The sequence below is a fragment of the Myodes glareolus genome, chromosome 5 (genome assembly GCF_982192425.1).
Source record: "Myodes glareolus chromosome 5, mMyoGla1.1, whole genome shotgun sequence".
Lineage (NCBI taxonomy): Eukaryota > Metazoa > Chordata > Mammalia > Rodentia > Cricetidae > Myodes > Myodes glareolus.
In genome coordinates this window covers 47850226-47863794 of record NC_142030.1, presented here as the reverse complement: position 1 = coordinate 47863794, position 13569 = coordinate 47850226, and the positions used below count along the sequence as shown (strand labels likewise).

Sequence of the window (13569 nt, the reverse complement as noted above, 5' to 3'; positions counted from 1 at the left end):
GTTCTGCTCTTGTAGACCAGGCTGGCCTCGAACTCACAGAGATCTGCCTGCCTCTGCCTCCCGAGTGTTGGGATTAAAGGTGTGAGCCACTATGTCCCGGGTCTGTGTTTCTTTCTATCTCTGTTCCTCCTACTTAACACCTCTAATCCTCATGCTCCTACCCTGGAATGTATGAATCCCCAGCAGCTAGAATCAGGGCAGAAGTCACTCTTACAAGGTGACTCCTGACACTTCCAGACTCTCCTTTATGTCACAAAGGGAATTCCAAAATCTGGGAAATGCAAACAAGGATACAGACAAGATCTTGGGAGATGTCCACTAAGTGGGCAGGGCTAGAGAGTTTACAAGGGCTCTGGAAGCTTCACTATGCATAACGAACTGTGAATTTCCTCATAGTTGCTTCACACATTCCAATATACTGGGGCCTACAAAGGCTCAAACATGATGACAACAGGCTTCTTCACACTGTTTGTTTACAGTGTAAGTAAATCCATCTCTGCAGAGAAATTAAATAAGCCTATTCAAGTGTCATGGAGAAACACTGATTTCAGTCCCCATGAATTATTCCCTCTTGACTCTCCGGAAATGCGCTTTAAACAACTCTATAGTAAAATTTATCTTCTTGTTCCTAGGTCTCACCTTTATTTTCAGAAAAGCAATATCAAAGAGATGCCTGATCTCCAAATTGAATTTGTTATAAAAGGAAAATGCTAGAAGCAACTCCTTATGAACAGAAATGGATGCTAAGAGTCAGGTAAAGCCAGGAGGCAAAAAGGAATACCCCTCACTGATGCTGGGCCATCAAGTAGCAGAGGAGGCTTAAACATCGCTGCTGCTTTTGAAGCTGCAAAGGAGCAAACTTCCTAGCTTTGATGCTGGTTTAGTATGGCCGACTCATGCTCAAACACACCCAAATGCCTGGGAGCAACGCTCTTTCACCATATTGCCAGCATTCAATCCATATCATTGGTTACATTCGAGCTATAGGAGGGGTCTTTATTTTTGCTGGCTACTGGCAGGAAGGAAAAGAAAAATATTTCCTGGGGGAAGTATTAAAGGTTAGGTGTCAAGACCCTTTCTGATATTTTCAGTCTTGCGGTGTGTGACCTGAATATCTCAGATACAGTACAGGAAAAGCAGGCCATTTTCCTCCTCAAATTGAGATCTATTTCAGGAGCAGGGAACAGCCTGTTCGTGTCTTCAGATTAATTTTTCTTCCCAAACATTCTTCTCGCAGAATTATTTTTCTGAACATTTTCAATACACCATCTGATTAAGTCATTATTTTTCATTATAGACATGCCATTTTTCTGTATTCTTCAAAAGAAAAATGGTCATTTAATGCAGTCGGTGGTTTACTTGTCCTGCCTTAGAACACTGTTTCATGAGATGCTCTTTGTAAATCCTTGCAGCTCCTTCCTAATTGGACCGCTGTTACTTTCCAAGATGCTAATTGTTGCCTACTTTACATTGGGACAGCTACTTCAAAGCAGACACGACTTGTCCTAGTTCAGGCTAGGGACATGTCCAAGTGTAAAATTCCTTGACTCATTCGTGCAATTTCATGTTGTATGAAAATGACTTTAGGAAAAAAGATGCACCAAAGTTAGCACAAACAACTCCCCTGTGACAAATACAATTTTTTTAAAAGAAAATATTCCTTATTAATTGATATGGGATGTTTGATACATCCCCCAATTTACACATTGAAGCCCTCACTCCAAACATATTTCGAGATGGGCCTTTAAGGAAAAAGAGTTAAATGAGGTCACAGAGTCTCAACCTCCTGATGCCTTAGGGGAAATACAGCTCTTGTTCTCTATTGTTGAGTGTCAGTAATACCAAAATGAGTGGCCTAAGTTAGGGGGTGTATATTTGCACATTCTATCCAGGTAAGTTTATGTATAATAGAGCAAGGGCCCTGTGGAAAACCTTGAGATCTACACTCCCAGTCACAGGCAGAACAGCACATAGGTAAAGCTCAGAGCAGGACAGACTGCTGCCATCAGCCCTGAAGTTTTCTCATGAAGGTCCAGCCTTGTTTTTTTTTATCAGATTTCCCCAGACCGGAGTCACCATCTTTCTACCCATGTACATGTTCACAATGGGCCTTCTTACGCTGACACCCTTTTGTTAAACATACAGCCACATCACTTCTTGTACAAGAAGTCTTTCTATTGGTTGATGGTAATAAAATGCATTAATGTGTCATAATCAATCAGTTCTGGGAATGATCTGAGGAAGGCTCCCAGGGTTCAGCTTCTGCTGGTAAGGCTGCTTGTGAGCATTCATAGAGGTGCTTACTTTTACTTCTTCTGTGTGAATGTCTAGAAGAGAAACTGTTTCCGGGTCTGACCTGAGTGTTACTGTGAGGAAGCTGCTGCTGCTCAGATGTCTGTGTCGGTTATTACTGCCACCAGCGTGTCAGCTACTGTACAGCCAGCCAGGACGGATGATGTCGCTTTCAAAATTCTGGACAGTCCATCAAGGTACATCATCACCCCTTTCTGTGAATTTACCTCCTGACATATCGGTGTATCTTTTAAATATACTTAATGTGAGTGTATTGCAATGTTTTGCCTATTTTTATTGGGTTATTCTCCTTTATGGGTGATTTGTGAGCATTTCGAAAAAGTTTTCTAAGACGTCCCTAGTCAGATATATTTGTATTACAAAATCCTCTATTATATCTCATGTTATACATGTTACCTATTATACCACAAATAATTGTCTGTCCTTTATGGCACCTTCATTTACTTAAAATGGCTTTGCTAATGGGATATTGCAGAGCATTGGGAGTCTAAGCTTATAAGTTTATAAGATAAGATTTTGCATCTTATCTAGGAAACCTTTCCTTGAGCAAAAAGGTATCCGATCTCTTCTTCCAATTGCTTTATTTATTACCCTAATCATTTTTCATCTAGGTCTATGATCTGCATCAAATTACTTCTCATGTATGGAATGGTATAGGGGTCAGATTTAATTTGTTTCCCAGAATGGATGCCTAGTTTTGACAATAACACTTTCTGACAATGATTTTCCTGTTGAAATGGTTGATTTTTTTTTTTTTTTTGGTTTATAGAAGTGCTGGGAGCATATCTGACTGTTTTGGTCTCTGCTGCTCCGCTGGTCCGGTGGGCTAGTGTTGTGTCTGAACCTCAGTTGGCTGAGACCTCCAGTAAGCCCTGGAATTTGACAGCACACATCTTTCATTGTTATCTTATTTTAGCTAAGATAACTTGACTATTTTACTCCATTGTCTTTTTCGCTCATCTTATCCCAACAACTATAGAAGGACTTCGTGGGATTCCAGCCGCATGACCTATATTCTACTGAGTCTTTCCATCTGTTTTGCTACCAACCACTGACATAAGACTGAACATTTTTCTAATTTTCCCCTTAGTTTTGTTAATCTTTACAAGCATTCACTGTAGTAGATACAAAGATATTTAAGTTTTTTTTTTAAATGAGTTGGCCTTTTGACACTATTGAACATCCTTATGTCTAAAAGTAGGCTTTGTTTGAAGTGTCCGGGATTTAACACAAACACAGCAGCCTGTGCTTGCTGCTAACATGATGTGTTTTCCCTCATTACTTCACTTTTAGCATCGCTAATGTGCTTATTCCTTTGTTCTCTTGCTTGTTTTGCTAGTGGAGTTTAATGAATCTCCTGTTGTTCTGTGCATGACATTTCTTTCTTCCCTCCCCGGTGTCTCCATTAATTTGTCTGCTGACTTTTGGGCCCTGCCCCAGATCTTCATCTGATTCCTTCCTGGTTAGATTTTCCTTTTAGTGTTTCGGGTTAAATAAAGAATTTTAAACTCTTGACTTGTATTTTGGTGTCTGATTATTTTATCTATTGTTTATTCCATCAGATGAATTAATCATTTCTGGTTCTATCTTCACTACTAACATTTTTTTTTGGTTTGGTTCAGTCTTCATAATTTCTGGGTATCTGGTAAAATTTACAAGCAGCTTAACTATTCCTTGTGTCAGATAATGATTTCTATTACAGTTTTTAATATTCTGATAAAATCTCAACATCTGATTCACCCCTACAGGTACATCTTTTATTCTTTTCAAAACTGAAGCTCCAAAATATACATACTATGTATATGATATGACATAGAGGGATAAATATAGTTGAAAAGGTCAACTATAACCTGTCTGTCACATTACTTAGCTACTCATCCTTATATTTTATCAGCATAAGTTGATTTCTATTTATTTAGTATTAATGCCTTGTACATACATACAAAGTATGAGTAAGAAGTCACATATCTAGTACACATAAGAGGATTCTGAGTGGATAGCATCTATGATGGCTGCAGCCTGCTGTGTACTTCCTACACTGAACTGGAGTCCACCAGGGCCAGCAACTTTTGCTGGCTCCTTCCCTTTTCTCCCCTGACAGCTTCCAACCCCACGGCATCTCTGTCTGCTACACTTCAAAGGGCCGTTTTTCCGCATAGCACCAATAGGAACACATCTTCCTTGCTGCCCTTCCTGCCGAGGAATCCATATCCATGCCTCTCATTGAATGATAGCCAAAACCTTTCCTGTAATGAACTTCCTGTCCCCAAAATCCCGTGTCTCTGAAGAGAGGCCAAAGGGAAGATGTTCAGAGTGTCTGGCTTCGGGTAGGTTGCCTAAGGTTTAAACAGGCTGCTATGTGCTATGTCTTGGTCTCACTGCGCAAGGTTTCAATGATGGTGACTAAGGCCAGCTGTGGTGGCTAGCCATGGTGACCAGCTGTAGCTCTTCCCTAGGTGTGAGTAAAGGCGCTGGTCGAGGTGGCCTGCAGCACACTGAGCGCTCCCTTACTTCTAAGAATAATTGTTGTGTTGGTGTAGGCTTGTGTGCATCACTGAGTCTTTGGAATCTTTGTAAATGACTGTATAAGGTCTCTGGGTTGTTATTCCATAGAGAAGAGACAATTGAAGCCTGTGTATTTCCTCGTTCTTTTTAGAAGCAGATATCCCAGTGCTGTTAAACTAAGACTTAAAGATGTTTTTGTGTTTGGATGGATTTCATTTTAGGGATTCACAGTGGGGTTGGTTAACTGTAATTTCCTAGCTGCATTTTTGCTTTCCTCTTGGATGACATCCACCTGCTGGACAATGTATTGCCCAAAATGACAAATGAATGGATAATGGTTCTGTTTTCTCTGTAACCCATTTGTTGGAACAAAGACTTTGGGCTAGACTTGACCAGCTCTTACTTAAGATTATCACCATTCTGTTTAATAAGCTTCTGGTCTTTGGTGCCCAGGTTTGGCTATTTGCTGGTGATGCTGCTATATACTATATAGCATTATATATTCTATCTATCTATCTATCTATCTATCTATCTATCTATCTATCTATCTATTTTTCCTTTAAAGAAAAAAATCAATCTAGCTAGGAATAGTGGGGTACATGTTTTTAATCAAGCACTTGGGAGGCAGAGTCTGTGAGTTCAAGGGCAGCCCAGTCTTCACAGGGAACCAGGGACTGCCAGGGCTACACAGTGAGACTGTCTCAGAAAAAAAAGAATCTCTATGTAATGATATAATTTAAGATTCATCCTTATCTTTGTAGTAGAGATGATATTTTGGTGTTTACTTCTTCTCTGTGCCCCGCCCAGCACACAAGTTTGCTATGTCTCATTGCTTTGTTTTGCTATTGTGCACAAGCCTGATTTTGTAAGCTCTTCCTTGCTTACCTTCAACCCAGTGGTGTCTGAGCGTGGCTGTGTTTTTCACTATGCTTCCTGAGATACAGCGCCACTGGCACCATACCCACTATGTTCCTCTGGCAAGCCCTGAGAGTTGCTGTTCAGATCACGCTGCTCTTACGCTGTTGAGTCAGTCATTGACCAAGGCTGTTCCGACTGTACTACCCCATATGCTCTCGCCTGCATCTCTTCATCTCGACAGTCAGGAGCATGTTGCCAGAGAGTCTGGGTTACTGTCTGTGGCTCCTGATACTACTGAAGGCCATGCAAATACCTGGAGGCTGGACCCTCACCTGAGGCCAGGTGGGAATCTGAGGGTCAGGCTACAACCAGAGCCATACAGATATGAGTGAGCGACCTGCACTACCACAAGGTGCCATGGTGGCATCCTTGGTGGCACAGGCGGCAGCTGAGGGGCCTGTCTGAGTCCACAGCCCTACTGCAGTCAGGGTCTGTGTTGATGTCCATGTCTCCTGATACCGTTGAAGGCCTTGCCAATGCCAGGGGTCTGGGCTACCACCTGGGGCCATATTGGGGTCCAAGCGTCAAGTACTCTCTGGAGCCATGCCCATCTGAATGGCCTGCACTGCCACCTGGGACCAATATGACATCCAAGCCTGGACTGCTGATGAAGATCATGTCTGGTTCTGTGGTCTGTGTATATGTCCATGGTCTGTGGAGTCACCAGATGTTGCACAGATGCCTGGGGTCTAGGCTGTCACCTGTGGCCAGATTAGAACCTGAGGGCCATGGCAGCCTGAGTGATCTGCCCTGCCACCTCGGTCCATGGTAGCATCCAAGTTCAGCTGCTTCTGGGGACCATGCCTAGGACCATGGTCTTACCACAGTCAAGGTCTGTGGTGTCTGAGGTTCCAGGCACCATCGAAGGCATGCTGATATCAGGGGACATGTTGGTATCTGAGGGCTATGTCGCCACCAGGGCCATAATGACTCTGGCTGTGCTGTCACATGGAAACATGGTATCATCCAGGCCTGGGTGTCATGGTGGGTCATGCCTGGATCCATGACCCAGCAGCAGCCAGAGTCTGGGTTGATATCCATGGCTCCTATTACCACTGATGCCTGAGCAGATGCCTGAGGTTTAGACAGCCACCTGAGACCATGTTGGTGTCTGAAGGCCTTGCTGTCTCTGGGGCCTTACCCATCTGGGTGGTCTGTGCTCCCACTAGGCCCATGGTGACATCCAGGCCTGAGATGCTTCCAGTGGCATGCCTGGGTCCAGGTTCCTGCTACATCTGGGGTTGTATTGATGTCTATGATCTGTGTCACCACAGGGCTTAATAGGAACCATGCATATTGAATTCTAAGGGCTGTGCTGAGCTGGTCCTGCTCCTCACTGGCCCTGGGATAGCTGACCCTGCCCCTCATAGACACTGCAGCAAGAGAGCTTGCTCCACCCTCCATGGGAAAGCAGTCCCCGAAACTTGGGAGAAATGACCCCAATCCTCACCACAGATGTGGCCTCAATGGCAGCCACCTTAATATCTACCCTATCTATGACCTATTGGTATTCATGAAGTGATTAGCCTGTAGCACAATAGCTGCCGGATCTCCAGAACTCAGAGCAACAGCAGGATATCCAGGAAAAGTTTCAGTGAGGGTCCAGGGATGATGATGTGCCAGAGGCCTTGAACCAGACCAAGGCCTCATTGTAGAGAACAGTTTGCAGGTGGGGTTGACTGAACTCACTGTAGCTTCCAATGACACTAGGGTGAATGAAGAGATGTTGGAAAGATGGAGAAAAGAGATGGGTTTTTGTTTGTTTGCTTGCTTATATTATTTTGTTTTCAGTTAATTTGGAGGACGTGCTGTAGGAGTAAAGGGAAGATATGGAATGTCAGGGAGGTGGCAGGATTGGGATGCATGATGTGAAATTCCCAAAGAACCAATAAAGAATTATGTTTTTTTTTCAAAAGCAGAAAAACTTAAAAAAAGAAATTGAGGAAAAGATAAGCAAAAAGTTGGAAGAAATCAACAAATCTTTTAAAGAAGGCCAAGAAAGCCAACAAACAAACAAACAGGTAAAGGAAACTTTTCAAGACCTGAAAATAAAAATAGAACACAAGCCAAGAGAATTGTGAAAATTAAAAATCTTGGTGATTAAATAGGAAGTACAGATGTAAGCATCACCAACAGAATATAAGAGATGGAAGAGAATCTCAGGTGTTGAAGACACAATAGAAGAAATAGATACATCAGTCAAAAACTGTTAAATTTAAAAATTAATGACACAAGACATCCAGGAATTCTGAGACATTATGAAAAGACCAAATCTAAGAATAATAGGAATAGAAGAAAGAGAAGAATCCCAGCTTAAAGGCCCAGAAAGCATATTCAACAAAATCAAAGAAGAATATTTTTCTAATCTAATGAAAGACATGCCTACAAAGGTATAAGAAGCTTACAGAACACCAAATAGATTGGACCAGGAAAAAGTCCCCTCACCGTAATAATTAAAACACCAAACATACAGAGTAAAGAAAGAATATTAAATCTTCAAAGGGAAAAAGGAAAGGAAGATCTATCAGAAATATACCTGACTTTTCAGTGGAGACTTTAAAAGCCAGAAGGACTTGCAGAAATCTTGCAGACTCTAAGAAACCACTGATGAATCCTAGACTATTATATCCAACAATTTTTTCAATCACCTTAGACAGAGAAAAACAAGATATTTTATGACAAAGTAAAATTTAAACAATATATATCCACAAATACAGTCCTACAGAAAGTACTAAGAGGAAAATTCCAGCTCAAGGAAGTTAGCTACACCCACAAAAATACAGGCAATAGCTACTCCCACACCAACAAAACTCAAGGGAAACACACACACACACACAAACACACACACACACACACACACCACCACCACCACCACCACCAAAAGCAATAACAACAATGGCAAATAACAGGAATGAACAATCACTGGTCATTGATATCTCTTAATATCAATGGACTCATTTCATCAATAAAAAGACACAGGCTAACAGAATGGATATGAAAACAGGATCCAGTCTTCTGCTATATACAAGAAACACTCTTCAACATCAAAGACAGACATATAGCCTCAGAGTAAAGGGTTGGAAAATGATTTTTCAATCGAACAGACCTAAGAAGCAAGCTGGTGTGGCTATACAATTATCTAACAAAATAAACTTCAAAATTAATCAAAATAGATGGAGAAGGATATTTAATATTTATTGAGGGAAAATGTATCAAGATGGTGTCTTAATTCTGAATGCCTATGCTGCAAATGCAAGGATTTATAAAAGAAACATTCCTAAAGTTTAAATCACATATTGCGTCCCATCATTGATAGTGGGAGATTTCAACACCCCACTCTCATCAATGAACAGGTCTTCCAGGCAGAAACTAAAGAGAGAAATAACCAAACTAAGACATTTTATAACTCAAATGGACCTAACAGATATCTACAGAACAATTCAGCCAAACATGGAAGAATATAGCATCTTCTTTGCACCTCATGGCATCTTCTCCAAAATTGACTATATACTCAATCACAAAGCAAGTCTCAACAGATAAAAAAGAAGAAAAAAAACCAGTAGAAATAAACCCCTGTTACCAAATCACTATGGATTAAAGTTGGAGTTCAGCAACAACACAAGTTACAGAAAATTTACAAACTCACAGAAACCAAACAACTCTCAACTGAGTCTCCAATGGATCAAGGGAGAAATAAAGAAAGAAATTAAAGCATTCCTAGAATTCAAGGAAACTGAATGCACAACTTACCCCAAATTATGAGACTCAACAAAAGCAGTTCTAAGAGGGAAGTTAATAGCACTAAGTGTCTGAATAAAGAATTTGGAGAAATATCATTCTAGAAAGTTAAGAGCAGGCCTGAAAGTTCTAGAACAAAAAGAAGCAGACACATTCAAGAGGAGCAGAGGGCAAGAAATTATCGAAGTGAGGGCGGAAATCAATACAATAGAAAGAGAGAGAACAATACAAAGAATCAATGAAACATAGAGTTGGTTCCTTGAGAAAATCAGCAAGGTAGAGAACCCCATATCCAAACTAATTAAAAGGCAGAGAGAGAATTTCCAAATCAACAAAATCAGAAACAAAAAGGAGGACATAACGACAGACACTGAGGAAATCCAGAGAACATTAGGTCATACTTAAAAAAATTATACTCTACAAAATTGAAAAACCTAAAAGAAATGGACAAATTTCTTGATAGATACCACATACCAAAGTTAAATAAAGATCAGATAAACAATTTAAATAGACTTATAACTGCTGAGGAAAAAGAAACAGTCATTAAAAGTATTCCAAACCACAAAAGTCTGGGACCAGATGGTTTCAGCATAGAATTGTACAAGACTTTCAAAGAAGAACTAATATCAATACTTTTAAAATTATTTCACAAAATATAAACAGAAGGACTGTTGTCAAATAATTTTTATGAGACCAAAGTAATGCTGATATTCAAACCTTACAAAGACTCAGCAAAGAAAAAGAATGATAGACTAATTTCACTCATGAATATTGATGCAAAAATATTCAATAAAACACTCAAAAACTGAATCCAAGAACACATTAAAAAGATAATCCACCATGATTGAGTAGACTTCATTCAGAGATACAGGAATGGTTCAATATAAGAAAATCTGTCAGTGTAATTTGTACCATATAAGCATACTGAAAGAAAAAAAAACCACATGATCATTTTAAAAGATGGTGAAAAAAGTCTGACAAAATCCAACCCCCTTTATGAAAAATGTCTTGAAAAGATCAGGAATATAAGGATCTTACCTAAATATAATAAAAGCAATATCAGCAATCCACTAGTCAACAACAAAATTAAATAAGAGAAACTCCAAACAATTCCACTAAAATCAAGACCAAGACAAGGCTGTCGACTCTCTCCATATCTATTTAATATAGCACTCAAAGTTCTAGCTAGAATGACTTAGAGAACAAAAGGAGTTCAAGGAGATGCAACTTAAGAGTGGAAGAAGTCAAAGTATCAATATTCACAGATGACATGATAGTATTCACAAGCAACCCCAAAAATCCCCAGGGAACTCCTTCAGCTAGTAATCACTTTCAACGTAGTGGCTAGCTATAAGATTAACTAAAAATAATCAGCAGACCTCTTATATACAAATGATCAACAGGGCCTAAAAAGAATTCAGGGAAACAACATCCTTCACAAGAGTCACAAATTATATAAAATATCTGGGAGTACCTCAGATCAAGCAAGTGAAAGCTCTATATGACAAGACCTTCAGGTCTTTGAAGAAAGAAATAGAAGAAGATATCAGAAGATGAAAAGATCTCCCATGCTCATGAATCAGTGGGATTAATAAAAATGGCTATCTTACCTAAAGCAATCTACAGATTCCATGCGATCTCTATCACAAGTCTTTACAGATATTAGAAGAACAATAATCAACTTTAAATGGAAAAACAAAAAACCCAGGATAGCAAAAACAATTCTGTATAATAAAGGAACTTCCAGAGGTATTACAATTTCTAACACCTCTGATTTCAAGTTCTATTACAGTGTTTTAGTAATAAAAACAGCTGGTACTAGCTTACAAACAGACAGGTGGATCAATGGAATGGAATTGAAGACCCAGACATAAATCCATACACCCTTGGACACCTGATTTTTGACAAAGAAGCCAAAAATGGAAACATCTTCAACAAATGGTGCTGGCTTAACTGGATGTCAGCATGCAGAAGAATGCAAATAGATCCATATCTAGCATCCTGAATAAAACTCAATTCCAAATTGAAGAAAGACCTCAATACAAATCCAGATAGACTGAACCTGATAGAAGAGAAATTGGGTAATTGCATGGAACACATTGGCACAGGAAACAACTTCTAGAATAGAACCCCAATAGCGTAGACATTAAAATAAAAAATTACTAAATAGGACTTTATAAAATTATAAGGCAAATAGATGGAAATAGAAAAAGAATCATCCCAAGAGAGGTAAGCAAGACCCAGGAAGACAAATATGGTTTGTACTCACTTCATGTTTATTAGCTGTAAAGGATAACCATGCTACAATCCATAGACCCAGAGAGTCTACATAACAAGAAAGGTCCAAGGTTGGGGGATGTTGTGGGAGTAACTTCCGCTGCCTCAACCAATAATCACTGAAGCAGGAGCCCACAGTGCAGCGGGGAGCGACTTCCGCTCCGTCAGCCAATAGCTGCTGAAATACCAGCCCACTGGGGCGTAGTATATTTCTCTCTTAAAAAGAGAAGCAGTTCCGGATAAGGCCCTCTTGGTTCCGGCTCTTGGTTCCGGTGCTCGGTCTCAGCTGCTGCTCCCGGCTCCTGCTCCAGCGACTAGGCTCCCTTCCTGACGGTTTATGGTGTATGTAAGTTTTACCCCCCGCCAAATAAATAACCCCTTAAAACATAACTGGTGTGGGATTGATTCGTTAATAGGGGGACATATGGATCTCCCGGGCAAGGAGAAATAGAAGAGACCTTATGGGTGAACTGTGGGCAGGTGAAGATGGGAAAATGAGGAATTGGGTTGTGGATGGATAAAGAGGGAGAGTACTAAAAGAGATGACTGGAAAGGTGATGTGGGTTGTCCTTCTGTATATGTGTTGCTTTTATTGGCTAATAAATAAAGCTGCTTTGACCTTTGGCAGGGCAGAATATAGCCAGGTTGGAAGAGATATACATGGAGAGAGTAGGCGGAGTCAAAGAGATGTCATGCAGCTGCTGAAGGAGACGCTGGACCCTTACCAGTAAGTCACAGCCCCGTGCCAACACATAGATTAGTAGAAATGGGTTGATTTAAGATGTAAGAGTTAGTTAATAAGAAGCCTGGGCTAATAGGCCAAGCAGTGTTGTAATTAATATAGTTTCTGTGTGATTATTCAGGTTTGGGTAACCAGGAAACAAAACGTAGCCTCTGTTTACAGAAATGGATAGAGGCATTTCAGGGTCAGGCAGAAACCTGGTGAAAGGGAACCTCCCAGGAATCTACAATTATGATTCCAGCTACAACTCCTGGAAATGCTGGTTGTGTAGCCAGAGGTGGCCATCTCCTGTGACTGAGAAGACACTGGCCCAGTCACACAAGCTTTGACCTACAGTTTGTCCTGCCTATGTAGGGATGGAGGGGGTAAGTGTGGTACAGAGATTGTGGGAGTGACCAACCAAAAATTGGTCCAACCTCAGACCCATTCCACAAGAGGGAACCCATTCTTGATATTGTTTGCAGTGCCAGGACCCAGAGAATGGGTGGGCCAGAGACCTAGAATAAAACCAAACATGACTGGAGAAAAAAAAAGTGTCTCTGTAATGATGCCTAAGGATATTCTGCTATCCTCGTAAACGGGTGACTATCACTACTGACATCAGAAAGCCTTCACCCAGTAACGGAGGAAATGGACATAGAGAGCTAAAGCCAAGCAGCGGGTGGAGCTCCAGAAATCCTCCTGATGAGGGGAGGAAGATTATATGAGTCAGGGGGTTAAGAACATTACAACGGAACCCACAGAATCAATTAATCTTGGTTCACAGGAGCTCACAGAGCCCGAATCGACAGCTAAGGAGCCTGCATGGGACCAACCTAGGACTTCTACATATGTGTTACAGTTGTGTTATTGGTCTACTTGTGGGATTCCTGGCAGTGGGATCAGGGCCTGTCCCCAATGCGTTGGTGACTTTTTGGAACCTATTCCTCATACTGGGTTGTCTTGCCCAGCCTTAATACAAGGAGGTGGCGGGAGGGGGAGGGGAGAGGTTCGGTCTTATTGCAACTTGATGTGCCATGCTCTGTTGATACCTATGAGAGGCTTGCCCCTTTCTGAGTAGAAACAATGGAGGAGTG

At 40.9% G+C, this 13569-nt stretch overlaps 1 long non-coding RNA gene across 1 annotated transcript; it reads left to right on the top strand.

The window, feature by feature from the left end:
* The first annotated feature begins 285 nt into the window (after nucleotides 1-285).
* LOC125391686 (uncharacterized) lies at nucleotides 286-12471 on the top strand. The gene is made up of 4 exons (XR_007229217.3): nucleotides 286-480; nucleotides 633-754; nucleotides 2332-2489; nucleotides 12380-12471. It is a non-coding gene; the product is annotated as an uncharacterized LOC125391686 (long non-coding RNA).
* The last annotated feature ends 1098 nt before the right edge of the window (nucleotides 12472-13569 follow it).